A 12,470-nucleotide genomic window follows, 5' to 3' on the forward strand; every position below is an offset into this window, starting at 1 on the left:
AATAAATAAATAAATAAATAAATAAATAAATAAAGAGAGACAGAGAGACAGAGGAGAGAGCAGGATTACACACATGGAAGAGGAGAAGGCAATGTGGTGATGGAGGCAGATTGGAGTGACGTGGCCACAAGCCAAGGACTGCTGGCAGCCACCATGAGTTGGAAGGGGTAAGGAATGAATTTCCCCCTAGAACTTTTGGAGGGAGCCCAGCCCTGCTAACCCCTTGATTTCGGCCCAATGATCCTGATTCCAGACTTCTGGCCCGCAGAGCCGTGAGAGGATATATTTCTGTTGTTTGAAGCCATCAAGCGTGAGGTCATCTATTACAGCAGCCACAGATGTGAATCCACTGTACAACAGACATCTGTGGCACAGGCTGCCCTTGCACCCAGAGCTGTGCCTGAGAAGTAAATGGCTCACAGAGTAGACAAGATGAAGACATAACCCAACAACAAAAGCCCCCTAGCCCGCCGGGTATTCTTTCCTGCAGGGGAGAGGTGGGCATGGGGAGTCAGGGAAAGAGAGGTAAGAACTGGAGTCTTGGTTGCAACAGTCAGTGAGTGTATTCTGAGTTCAGCCACTGCACTGGGCTCCAGGGACTTCTTTCCACTGTTATTGATTGTACTCTAGAGGAAAATTGGAAAGCACAGGAAAGTAGAAAAAAAATCCACAATTACTATAAACTTCTGGTTTATTTCCATCCAGTCATTTTTTTCCCCCATGTATAAGGGTTTTGTTTTGTTTTTATTTTTTTAATTGTGGTAAAATACACATAACAAAATTCATCAAAGTATACAGTTCAGCAATATTATTAAATACACTTATGATGTTGTGCAACCAGCACCACCATCCATTTCTAGAACTCTTCATCTTGTCAAACGAAATTCCATACCCACAAACAACAACTCCCACGCCTTTCTCCCCAGCTCCTGGCAACCACCATTCTACTTCCTGTCTCTATGATGTTGACTACCCTAAGTGCCTCGTATAAGTGGAATCAGAGAATTTGTCTTTTTGTGACTGGCTCATTTCATTTAGCTTAATGGCCTTAAGGCTCATCCATGTGGCAGCATACTGCAGGATTCCTTTCCTTTTTAAGGATGGGCAACATTCACTGTGTGTACGCAGCACATTTTGCCTAGCCATTCATTCCTCTGTTGGTGGACACTTGGGTTACTATAAACATTGGTGCGCAAATATTAGATGGTGCAAAAGTTATTGCGGTTTTTGCCATTGCTTTCAATATCTCTGAGGCCCTGTTTTTAATTCTTTGGGTTATATATCCAGACGTGAAATTTCTGAATCACATGGTAATTCTATGTTTAACTTTTTGTTTATTTGTGTATTGATTTATTGATTTATTGATTGGGAATGGAGGTCTTGCTACATTGCTCAGGGTGGTCTTGAACCCCTGGGCTCAAGCGATCCTCCCTCGACCTCCCAAGTAGCTGGAATTACAGGCGTGAGCACCTGGCTTCCTGGTGTTTGTTTGTTTGAGACAGGGTCTTACTCAGTAATCCAGGCTGGAGTGCAGTGGCACGATCACTGCTCACTGTAGCCCCGACTTCCCAGGCTCAAGCAATCCTCCCACTTCAGTCCCCCAAGTAGCTGGAACCACAGGTGCACACCACTATGCATGGCTAATTTTTTTTTTTTTTTTTGGTAGAGATGTGGTCTCACTATGTTACTCAGGCTGGTCTTGAGCTCCTGAGTTCAATGCATCCTCCAGCCTCAGCCCCTCAAAGTGCTGGGATCACAGGTGTGAGCCACAGTGCCCAGCCTCCGTTTAATTTTTTAAGAGATTGCCATACTCTTTCCACAGAGACTATAGCATTTTACATTCCCACCAACAGTGCACACATGTTCCAATTTCTCTACATCCTCATCAATACCTATTTTCTGGTTTTGGGTTTTTGTTGTTGTTTGTTGGTTGACAAGAGTTTCACTCTTGTCGCCCAGGCTAGAGTGCAGTGGCATGATCTCGGCTCATGAAACTTCCACTTCCTGGGCCCAAGCCATTCTCCTGCCTCAGCCTCCTGAGTAGTTGTGGTTACAAGTGTGCACCACCACGCCCGGCTAATTTTTGTATTTTTAGTAGAGATGAGGTTTCACCATTTTGGCCAGGCTGGTTTCAGACTCCCGACCTCAGGTGATCCATCCACCTCAGCCTTCCAAAGTGCTGGGATTATAGGCATGAGCCACCACATCCAGCCAATTTTCTGTTTGTTTTTTCTTTTTTTTAATAGAAGTCTTCTTAATGGGTATGAGATAATATCTCATTATAGTTTCAATGGGCATTTTTCTAATGTGCATTTTTCCATGTGGTTATTGACCATTTATCTTTTTAAATGGAGAAATGTCTTTTTAAAACCTTTGTCCATTTTTGAACCAAGTTGTTTGTCCTTTTTTGTTGAGTCTTAGAAGTTCTCTACATATTCTAAATATTAATCCTTTATCAGATACATAATTTGCAAATATTTTCTTCCATACTGTGGGTTGCCTTTTTACTCTGTTGATAGTGTCTTAGAATGCACAAAATTTTTTAACTTTTATGAAATCTAGTTTTTCTTTTTTATGAAGTCTGTTGTCTGTGCCTTTGGTGTCATATCTAAGAAATCATTGCCAAATTCGATGTTGGTGAGCTTTTGCGTGATGTTTTCTTCTAAGAGTTCTATGCATAGGTTTATTATTTGTTCATTTCAGTCCCAAGATGTCATCTGTCACCCAGGCCATCCGGATCCCTGTTAAAGAAAAGGGCACAACTATTCTTGGTCATGTCCATCTAGCTGCAGTACTTGACACCTCCCTATCACTTGTCAAACCAACCCCAACTCCCCAGCCTGGTGTTTAAGGCCATCTGCATCCAGCCTTCCCTCCTGACTGGCCTTCCCTCCACTGGCCCCTATACATCCTGTTCACGTGGCTCTTCTCACCCTCGCTCCATGCCTCTGCTCACCTAGAATGAACTTCTTCCACCTTCCTCTAATTCCTATACACAAGAATTCACTGAGACAGTCCACATTCCAGGGCCCCTATGCCAGGCCCTGTCCAAGGTCCTGGAGATGAACATAAGCAAGATATGATGGCGGGAGGGGGTCATGGCTGCATTCTCTTTTAAGACCCTTTTGGCTTTGAAGAAAAAGAAATTGCTCAAAGTAGCTTAAGCAAAAAGAGAAGCATATTTGGAGGGACACAGGAATTTCTCAAAACAGACGGGCAAACAGCCCAGTCAGGGCTCATGGGAACTGGGAATTAGAAAGCTTTCTGCCTCGCCGAGATTCACAATCTCTGGGCCTCCACTTCCTCTCCTCCCCTCCCTGGGCTGATTGCCTCTGTTCACCCATTTTGCCCTTGTCTCATTGTGTCCATGGCCCCCAACTCCACATCATTGCCTCTCAGCCCAGGGGTCACCGCCAATAGGCAATGGTGTCAATGCAGCCACATTTCAGACTCTCAAGAGAGAATCTACCTGGCTTCCATACTCGCTAGGGACCCTATTTGTTTGGCATCCTGTCACTGGCTGTGGGTGAGCCCATGGGTCCCTGACTCAGATGCCCACTCCAGGTCCAATCAGCTGTGGCTGGAGAAGGAGGGTGAGGAAGGCAGGGGCAGCTGGAGCACAAGATTGTTCTTCCCGGAGATTGCTTCTCCCAGATCAGAGTCTGAATTTTATCAGGATCCCTGGGTGAATCATGGGCAGATTAAAGTGTAAGAAGCAGGCTGGGCACAGTGGCTTATGCCTGTAATCCCAGCACTTTGGGCCAAGGCAGGAGGATCACTTGAGGTCAGGAGTCCGAGACCAGACTGGATAACATGGCAAAACCCGTCTCTACTAAAAATACAAAAATTAGCCAGGAGTGGTGGTATGTGCCTGTAATCCCAGCTACTCGAAAGGCTGAGGCAGGAGAATCACTTGAACCCAGTAGGCAGAAGTTGTAGTAAGCTGAGATTGTGCCACCTCACTCTACTCTGGGCAACTGAGTGAGACTCTGTCTCAGAAATAAATAAATAAATGAAAATAAAAATAATAAAGTGTAAGAAGTGCCGCTGTGGAGCTGTGGTTCTCCAAGAGTGGTCCCTGATCCAGCAGCCTCTGCATCACTGGGCAACTTGTTAGAAATGCAGATTATGGGCCGGGTGCGGTGGCTCACGCCTTTAATCCCAGCACTTCCAGAGGGCGAGGCAGGTGGATCACCTGAGGTCGGGGGTTCGAGACCAGCCTGGCCAACATGGTGAAAACCCGTCTCTACTAAAAATACAAAAAAATCAGCCTGGCATGGTGGCGTGTGCCTATAGTCCCAGCTACTCAGGAGGCTGAGGCAAGAGAATCGCTTGAACCTGGGGGGCAGAGGTTACAGTGAGCCAAGATCACACCACTGCATTCCAGCCTGGGCGACAGAGTGACACCCTGTCTAAAAACAAAAGAAACAAATAAAAAAAAAAACGCAGATTATGAAGCCCTATCTTAAACCTGCTGAATCTGAAACTCTAGGGGTGGGGCTCAGCCCTTTGTTTTCACAGCCCTCCAGGTGACTCAGATGGGCACCAAAGTTTGAGAACTATTGCCCTAAAGCAGGGACTGACAAGCCTTTCCTCTAAAGGGCTAGATGGTAAATACTTTAGACTCGGTGGCCTCAACTCTGCTGTCATAGCACCTAAGCAGCCATAACAATAGATAATAAAGAACAGGCACGTGTGGCAGGCAGGATTCTCAGGCAAGTCTGGGCCCTTTCTGGACCCTGATTTTTGCTGCCATGTCTTGGCTGACCACAGTTTCTGGACTTTTGGTTTCTGCTTGACTTGTCCTCAAAGAACTCTTTGTTCTTTCATGAATCTAACACTTGCTCTTCTTGTCTTTATTGGGAGCTCACCTCTCCAGTCTGCCCACAGCTCCCACATGGCTGCCTGGTGGCCAACACGGCTCAGAAGCATGGGTGATGAGTTGGAAGTGTTGTAGGAACAACAGGTTTGTATGCCCACTGTGTGCTAACAGACCCAGTAACTGAGACAGCAGGGTTGACAGAGACAAAGAGTTTAATGATCCCAGGGCACCGAGTGAGGAGATGGAGACCCTCAAATCCATCTCCCACAGTAGTTTTGGGCGAGGTCTTTAAGGGGATTGTCGAGGGCGAGCTATTGAAAAATTGGGGTTGTTGACTGGTTGGATCCTTTCAAGAATCATGAGTTTCAGTGCCCTGGTTGGTTCCTACCTGTGTTCATGTCCCACGGTTGGTATAACAAATTTTCACAAACCAGGTGGCTTAAGACAACAGAAATTTCTTTTATCCCCATCTGGAGCACAGAAGTCTGAAATTTAGGTGCGTGCAGGGCTGTACTCCCCATGAAGGCTCTGGGAGGAGTCGTGTGTTTCCTCTCCCAGCCTCTGGCGACTTCAGGCACTCCTTGGCTTGTGGCAACATCGCTCCAATATCCACCTCCACTGATATGTGACCTTCTTCCCACCTGAGCGCATTTCAAATCTCCCCCTGCCTTTCTCTCATGGTGCACTTGTCGCTGGATTTAGGGCCTGCCTGGAGATCCAGGATGATGTCATCTTGAGGCTCTTCACTAATTACATCTGCAAGATCCTTTTTCCAAATAAGGGCAGATTCACAGCTTTCTGCGGACATTTATTTGGTGGTTGGGGCACACCATTCAACCCCTTACACCACCCTCCCCATCAAACACACAGGACCAGACTAGGGACAAATGGTGTCCTTACTCCATCTTCATCCTAATCAGAACTACAAAGGACAAGGTTTCTGGTCATCCCCATACTACAGCCAGAGCGAGAAGAACATCTGAGAAACAAGGCATGGCCCCTCTTCTCCAGGAACCCATGGTTCAATGGAAGCAGAGCTGCCAAGAGGGGTGCCATATTTGTACCCCATTATGGCAGTGCCTACCCCTGCCCACTAGCTCCTGTCAGGTTCTGGAGCTGTGCCTGGAGGATGACATAATGCCCACGGGGAGCCGGAGCATCCTGGAGAGCATCCCATCCTGGATGGATGGGACTTGCAGAGTGCTCAGTGATCCTGAGACGCACACAACCACCCTTCTGCAGCTTCCGTTCTGCAAGTGCAGGAGGTTTTACGGTTGCCAGGATGGCAATTAGGGAGGGGACGAGCAGCCAAATGGCGCATTCTTGGGTCCCGCAGCCAGCATTCTGTGCTGCCTGTCTCAGTGCCAGGAGCATGAGACTTTCCAGAAAGCAAGCTATGTCCAGACAAGATCCATCCAGAACATTAGCTCAGCAACAATGAGGGAAATGAGGGGTGAGCAGCCCTGGCCTGCTGTGCTTCTCTGAGAGATGCTGATAAGAATGGTCCAGCTGGGGACTGCTATACATGGGCCCAGGGAAGAGAGAAGCAGCCGAGAGTTAAGGAGAATTGAGGACAGGGCGTCACGGCAGAAATAAGTAAATAGGTAGACCTGGGTTATCTTCCCAGATCTGCTACTAATTAGCTATGCAAGCTTGGAGAGGTTCGAAAAGAACCCCTACCAATAGTTAGAAAAAACAAATAATCCAAGACGGAAAATGATGGGCAAAGAATTCAAATAGGCATTTTACATAAAAAACACAGATGGTCAAAAAAATATGGAAAGATGTTCAATCTTCCTAGTCATTAAGGAAGTAAAATTTAAAATAACCAGAACACTAGTGAAAAAATTAGTGACATGTGAATAAAGTCCATAGTTTAGTTAACAACATCGTCCCAGTGTTAACTTCTTTGTTTTGGTCATTGTGTCGGGACTTGGTTCCTTCCTGTGGGTTTGTGGTCTCGCTGACTTCCAGGATGAAGCCTCAGACCCTCGCGGTGGGTGTTAACAGCTCTTAAAGATGACACAGACCCAGAGTAAACAGCAGCAAGATTTACTATGAAGAGTGAAAGTCAAAAGAACAAACCTTTCACAGCATGGAAGTTAACCCTAGTGGCTTGCCGCTGCTGGCTGGGAGAGGGTGTGCAGCCGGGGGTGGCCAGCTTTTATTCCTTTATTTGTCTCCCCCCATGTTCTGTTTCTGTCCTATCAGAATGCCCTTTTTTCAATCCTCCCTGCGATTGGTTACTTTTAGGATCCTGCTGATTGGTGCATTTTACAGAGTGCTGATTGGTGTGTTTTACAGAGTGCTGATTGGTGCATTTTACAATCCTCTTGCTAGCTACAGAGTGCTGATTGGTGTATTTTTACAGAGCATTGATTCGTGCATTTTACAGTCCTCTTGCTAGCTACAGAGTGCTAACTGGTGCATTTTACAAACCTCTTATAAGACAGAAAAGTTCTCCAAGTCCCCACTCACCTAGGAAGTTCAGCTGGCTTCAGTTCTCAATTGTATTGTGGTTACCTAAGATGCTCACATTAGGAAAAGCTGGGGAAACGGTGTGTGAGAACACTGTGTCTTTACAACTTTTCTGCAAGTCTAAACTTATTTCAAAATGAAAAGGTAGGCCAGGCACGGTAGCTCACACCTGTAAAAAAATCCCAGCACTTCAGAAGGACATGGCAGGAGGATTGCTTGAGTCCAGGAGTTCAAGACCCAGCCTGGACAACATAGTGAGACCTCGTCTCTACTAAAAAAGAAAAGAAAAGATAAATAACAATAACAGAAAACAACAAAGAGGCAAAACTGTTTACCCATCTGATACCAAGTTTTTTGGAGAGCACTTTGGCAGTTTGGATTACCATTTCACTGTGTGTGCCCCTTGACCCAGGAATTCCACAACTTGGTGTTCACCCTCCCCAAATCCTTGCACTTGTATTCAGAGAGGCGTAGCCAAGGGTATTTGTGATAGCCAGGAGCAACCTAAATGACCACCCACAGGGAAAGGTTAAATGATACAGCGTATCTCACCATGAACTACTATGTAGCAGGTAGAAAGAATGCCATATGTCATGTGAGCAAAAATGCAAAGGTTTCCAAAGCAAAAAAGTACGTTGCAAAACAATATATATGGTATGATCTTATGGATGTAAAGGAAAAGCACAAATAAAGCCATACATCTCTAAATGTTTGTATACAAATGTATGTGCCCACCCAAAGTCAGGAAGGATCCCCTCCATCCCACTGGCCAGAGTTCCCTCTGGAGAGGACAGTGGGACTGGAGATTGGAACAGATAGGACAAGTGGAGGCCGTGATGAAGACTCACTTTTTCTGTATTCTTCAAATTTTTAACAATAAGACTTTCATGTATTATTTGTGCAGTGTTTGTTGTTGTTGTTGTTCTGGGATTGTTTATTTGTTTTTTGTTTTTTGAGACAGGATCTCGCTCTGTTGCCCAGGCTGGAGTGTAGTGGCACAATCATGGCTCACTGCAGCCTCAACCTCCTGGGCTCAAGTGATCCTCCCACCTCAGCCTCCTGAGTAGCTGGGAGGTGCGTGCCACTGCACTCAACTAATTTTTTTTGTATTTCTTGCAGAGATAGGGTTTTACTATGTTGTCCAGGCTGGTCTCAAACTCTTGAGCTCAAGCAATCTCCCCAACTCAGCCTCCTAAGGTGCTGGGATTACAGGTGAGCCACCAACAGGTGCTAATCTTCTCCAGCATGCAGTTTTCTTGTTTTTAAAATAGAGTTGGGGCAGGGCCCCCCGAGAGGCTGCTTCCTGCTCTGACTTTCTCTTTACCATGAAGCTGAGGTTGTGTCCTATGCTGCTCTCTTTCGACACTCCTCCTGCCCACTCCGCAGCACACTGGTCCAACCAGCTGGCTTCTATTCCTCAAACTTTCCAGCTCATTCCTGACGTAGGGCCTATGTCCTGTGGTCGCCTCCACTGGCAAGCTCTTCCCACAGCCTCAGATAGCTGGCTCCTTCTTACCGTGCATAGCTCAGCTTAAAGGTCACCTCAGCAGGGAGGCCTCCCTGATTGTGCAGAGTAACAAAAAGGTGGGAGAGAAGGGCAGGGCTGGATCAGAAAGGGCCTGTGAACCAGAGTGAGGAGTTAGGGGTTCAGCCTCAGGAGGGTTTGAAATGCTCAAGGAGGAGGGTAGGAGATGAGGAGTGGGGCAGAGCTGCCTCCACACATCATGAAAACCAATACTCAGTCTGATCCAAATCTTGCTAGAGTATGGAACATAAGGTAGAAGGAGTCTTTAAGCCACGGGGGGTCATCTCGAGGTATACAGAGCTCCGAGAGTGGTGAAGGCCCAGAGTGGATTTCTTTCGAGAGAGTTTCCTGTTGGAGTAGCAGACACTGCAGTACAGTGTTTTACTCTCTCCTGGGTGGGACTGCCCTGCCCCTATGCACTTAAGGCATAGAGTCTCCTGTTCTCGCCTCTTCTCAGAGCCTTGCACTGAAACTCAAATGTATTCTCAGAAATTTCTGTCCACACAATGACATATCACCTCTGCACTTTTACTCTCTTTGTTTTTCTCTTTCTCTCAACCATTGTTTTCCACCCATCCTCTTTTTCCTAAACTTCCCAAGATTCTTGGCCATTTCCCTTTCTCCCTCCCTTCTCTATGTTTCTGTGTGAGATGTGCCATCCTTTAACCATTCCTCTTCCCCGGGGCAGCCGGTTGTAGCTCATCCTGCCCACCCTTTCCGGTGGTCTCTCAGCCTGGCCACACCTTCCACGGCTGGGCCCCTCACCTGCTCACAGCTGGATTCCCACAGGCCGAATTCCCAGACCAGCTTGCAGGGCTTCCTCTCTCTTCCTTCTTCCCACAAGTCTAGCCAAGGGCTTAACGCTCACCAGATGTAAATGGTTAAGTGCAACTCGCTTGGGTAGAGGGGGTGTTGTTGGTTCATGACGAACTGCAGAAGAGGAGGGGCAGGGAAAGCTCCAACCATGACTCAAACCCCATTGGGCATCTCTCCCTCCTGTTTCTGTTTCTCTCGGGTGGGCTTTCTCTGGAAGGCTAGAACCACGGCCACTGCAGTGTGAGGGTTCATTCCTTCCTAACTTGGCCATCGGAGAGGAGAGGAGCCTCTTCCTCCAGTTCCAACTAGAAAAATCCCACGGGTCGGCCAAGCTTGGATCACAGGCTCACTTGCACATCCAGAGGGGTGGATACCAAAGTAGAAGACGCTGACCAGAACCACGTAGGGGTCTTTCTCCTAAACACAAGGACATCTATGTTCTAGAAAGGGGAAAAGAGTCCCAGGCAGACATAACAACAGGTGTCCACACCGCCCCATGTTCAGCCTGGGAACCCAAAAGTCTCAATCAATTTCAAAAGTTTATTTAGCCAAGTTTAAGGAAGTACCCATGACACAGCCTCAGGAGGTCCTGACAACACGTGCCCCAGGTGGTCAGGGCACAGCTTGCTTTTATACATTTTAGGAATACGTGAGACACCAATCAACATGTGTAAAATGTACATTGGTTCTGTCCGCAGAGGTGGGACAACTCAAAGCAGGGAGCCTTCCGGGCCATAGGTAGGTAATAGATAAAAAGTTGCATTTTTGGGGGTCTTTGATCAGCCTTTCACCAAATACACAATTTACATGTGAGAGGGGATAGAGGAATAGTCCCTTATGCGTTAATGTGGCTCAGTGAATCTGCAGTTTTACGTCAACAACAGGGCAGAGGAAGCAATCGGATATGCGTTTGTCTTGGGAGAGCAAAGGAATGACTTTGAGTTCTGTCCTTTGTCCCAGACTTGTGAAGATAAGCTATCAATTTACGTTGCCAGGGTGAAATTCCACAGAACTGTTTTAGAGTAAAGATCTTGAGGCCCACAAGGAATTTCCTGTGGACAAATTGTGAGGGGAGTATGGAGCTTTTTAAAAAAATGTTTGTAGCTATCTTATTTAGGAATTAAATGGGAGGCAGTTTGACTGACACACTTCCTGGCTTGACTTTTCCCTTTGGCTTAGTGACTTGGGGATCTCGAGACTTAACTTTCCTTTCACAAGCCCATGGCCTGGCCTTGGTGTGTGTGAAGACAGGCTCCTCCACAGGCAGGTGAGCCCTTGGGAACTCGACCTGCTTCACCTCCCCATCCAGCTGCTGTCTTCAAGAGCAAGCGCCGGCTCCATCAGTCCTTCCTGCAAGGCATTCACTTCTAAGGCACCAGAACCCTTGGAGCTGCCAAGTCTGACTTTTGTCAGCAACAAACCTATCCAGACGAAAGTCATTTTTTATTTTAAAATGTCAGATTTGGGGGCTGATTGTCTCAGAAATGCATCATTTGAATACAAAAGATGGGCTCATACTTCTCTCCAGGATGCTGCTTCTTGAAGAATCATAGTTATTTTTCAGAGCTAAGACCCTTACAGGTCTTCTATTCCCCTCATTCTACAAACAAGGCAATGGGCAGAGAGGTGAGCATTTTGCCCAGTTATACCAGCTAGTTAGTAAGAAGCAAGGGCAATAAGGGAATCCAAAAGTACTAACTACCTAACTAATCCTAACTACCAGGTAGTTAGTAGTCGGGCAATAAGGGAATCAACACTAGGGGTTTCCATCTGAACCAGTTCCAAAAAAAACACGTTAACAAACAGTTCTCCTGGTGAAGTGTACCTCACTTTTTTTTTTTTTTTACTTTTTTTTTTTTTTAATTTTTCTAGAGACAATGTCTCACTATGTTGCCCAGGCTGGTCTCAAACTCCTGGGCTCAAGCAATCCTCCCACCTTGGCGTCCCAAAGTGTTGGGATTACAGACGTGAACCACCACACCCAGTCTCACTTTTTTTTTAAGGCTTCAAATTTAAGCCATAGATACTTTTCAACTATATTAATGTTAAATCTAACTTTTCTCTCTTGTGCATTCATCTACAAAAGGCTTTATCTTTGCATGTGATTGATCTTCAGTGATCATGAATCCCAGCTTTACATTTCTCTGGCCATCACCACTACCGAGGGCACTTCGGGACCTGTAAGTAAACACTTCAGGGCACCACGGGAATTAGGGCTAAAGGAGTTCTTTGTAAAAGTTTCCCTTCAACCACTGGTCACTTTACCCGGTTAATTTAGTTTGGAATTTCACGCTTCTCTTCCTCAAAGAGGAATACACCCTTATATCTATAATCATTCAATATAATTTTTCTTCTTTAGTTGGTTCATAATTTTGTTTTCATATTCCAAACCCAAAGTCACCAGCCCTAACTTGCTAGAGAAAGAAGTTATTGTGGATGAACAAGCAAAGCACGTGGGGCCCAAGATGCTATTGTTGGACACAAAAGCCCCTCTATGACTTTGGGAGAGCCAATCCACTATCACACAGCGCGGGAAGAAGGGCACTCACTGTGCCCATGCTCTGTGCAGGCCTCCTGAATTTATAAACAACCCAAACGTTACACAAACAAGTTGTTGTTTTTCTTAGCTTGCTGGTGTTTTTTACTCAATAAAATGTCAATTAACTTCGTGAGTTTTCCTTTAACTCTATATAATCTTTGCATTTGAATGGCTGCCAATCGCTGGTTTGAACTGGATATTTTATTTGAATATGGGCCAATTTCCACATATGCACCTTGTTGTCAGGATCAGCTAGATTATGGTGCAGTAACAATGCCGAGATCTCAATG

Source organism: Mandrillus leucophaeus, unplaced genomic scaffold, assembly GCF_000951045.1.
Source record: "Mandrillus leucophaeus isolate KB7577 unplaced genomic scaffold, Mleu.le_1.0 Scaffold670, whole genome shotgun sequence".
In the NCBI taxonomy this organism is placed as follows: Eukaryota; Metazoa; Chordata; class Mammalia; order Primates; family Cercopithecidae; genus Mandrillus; species Mandrillus leucophaeus.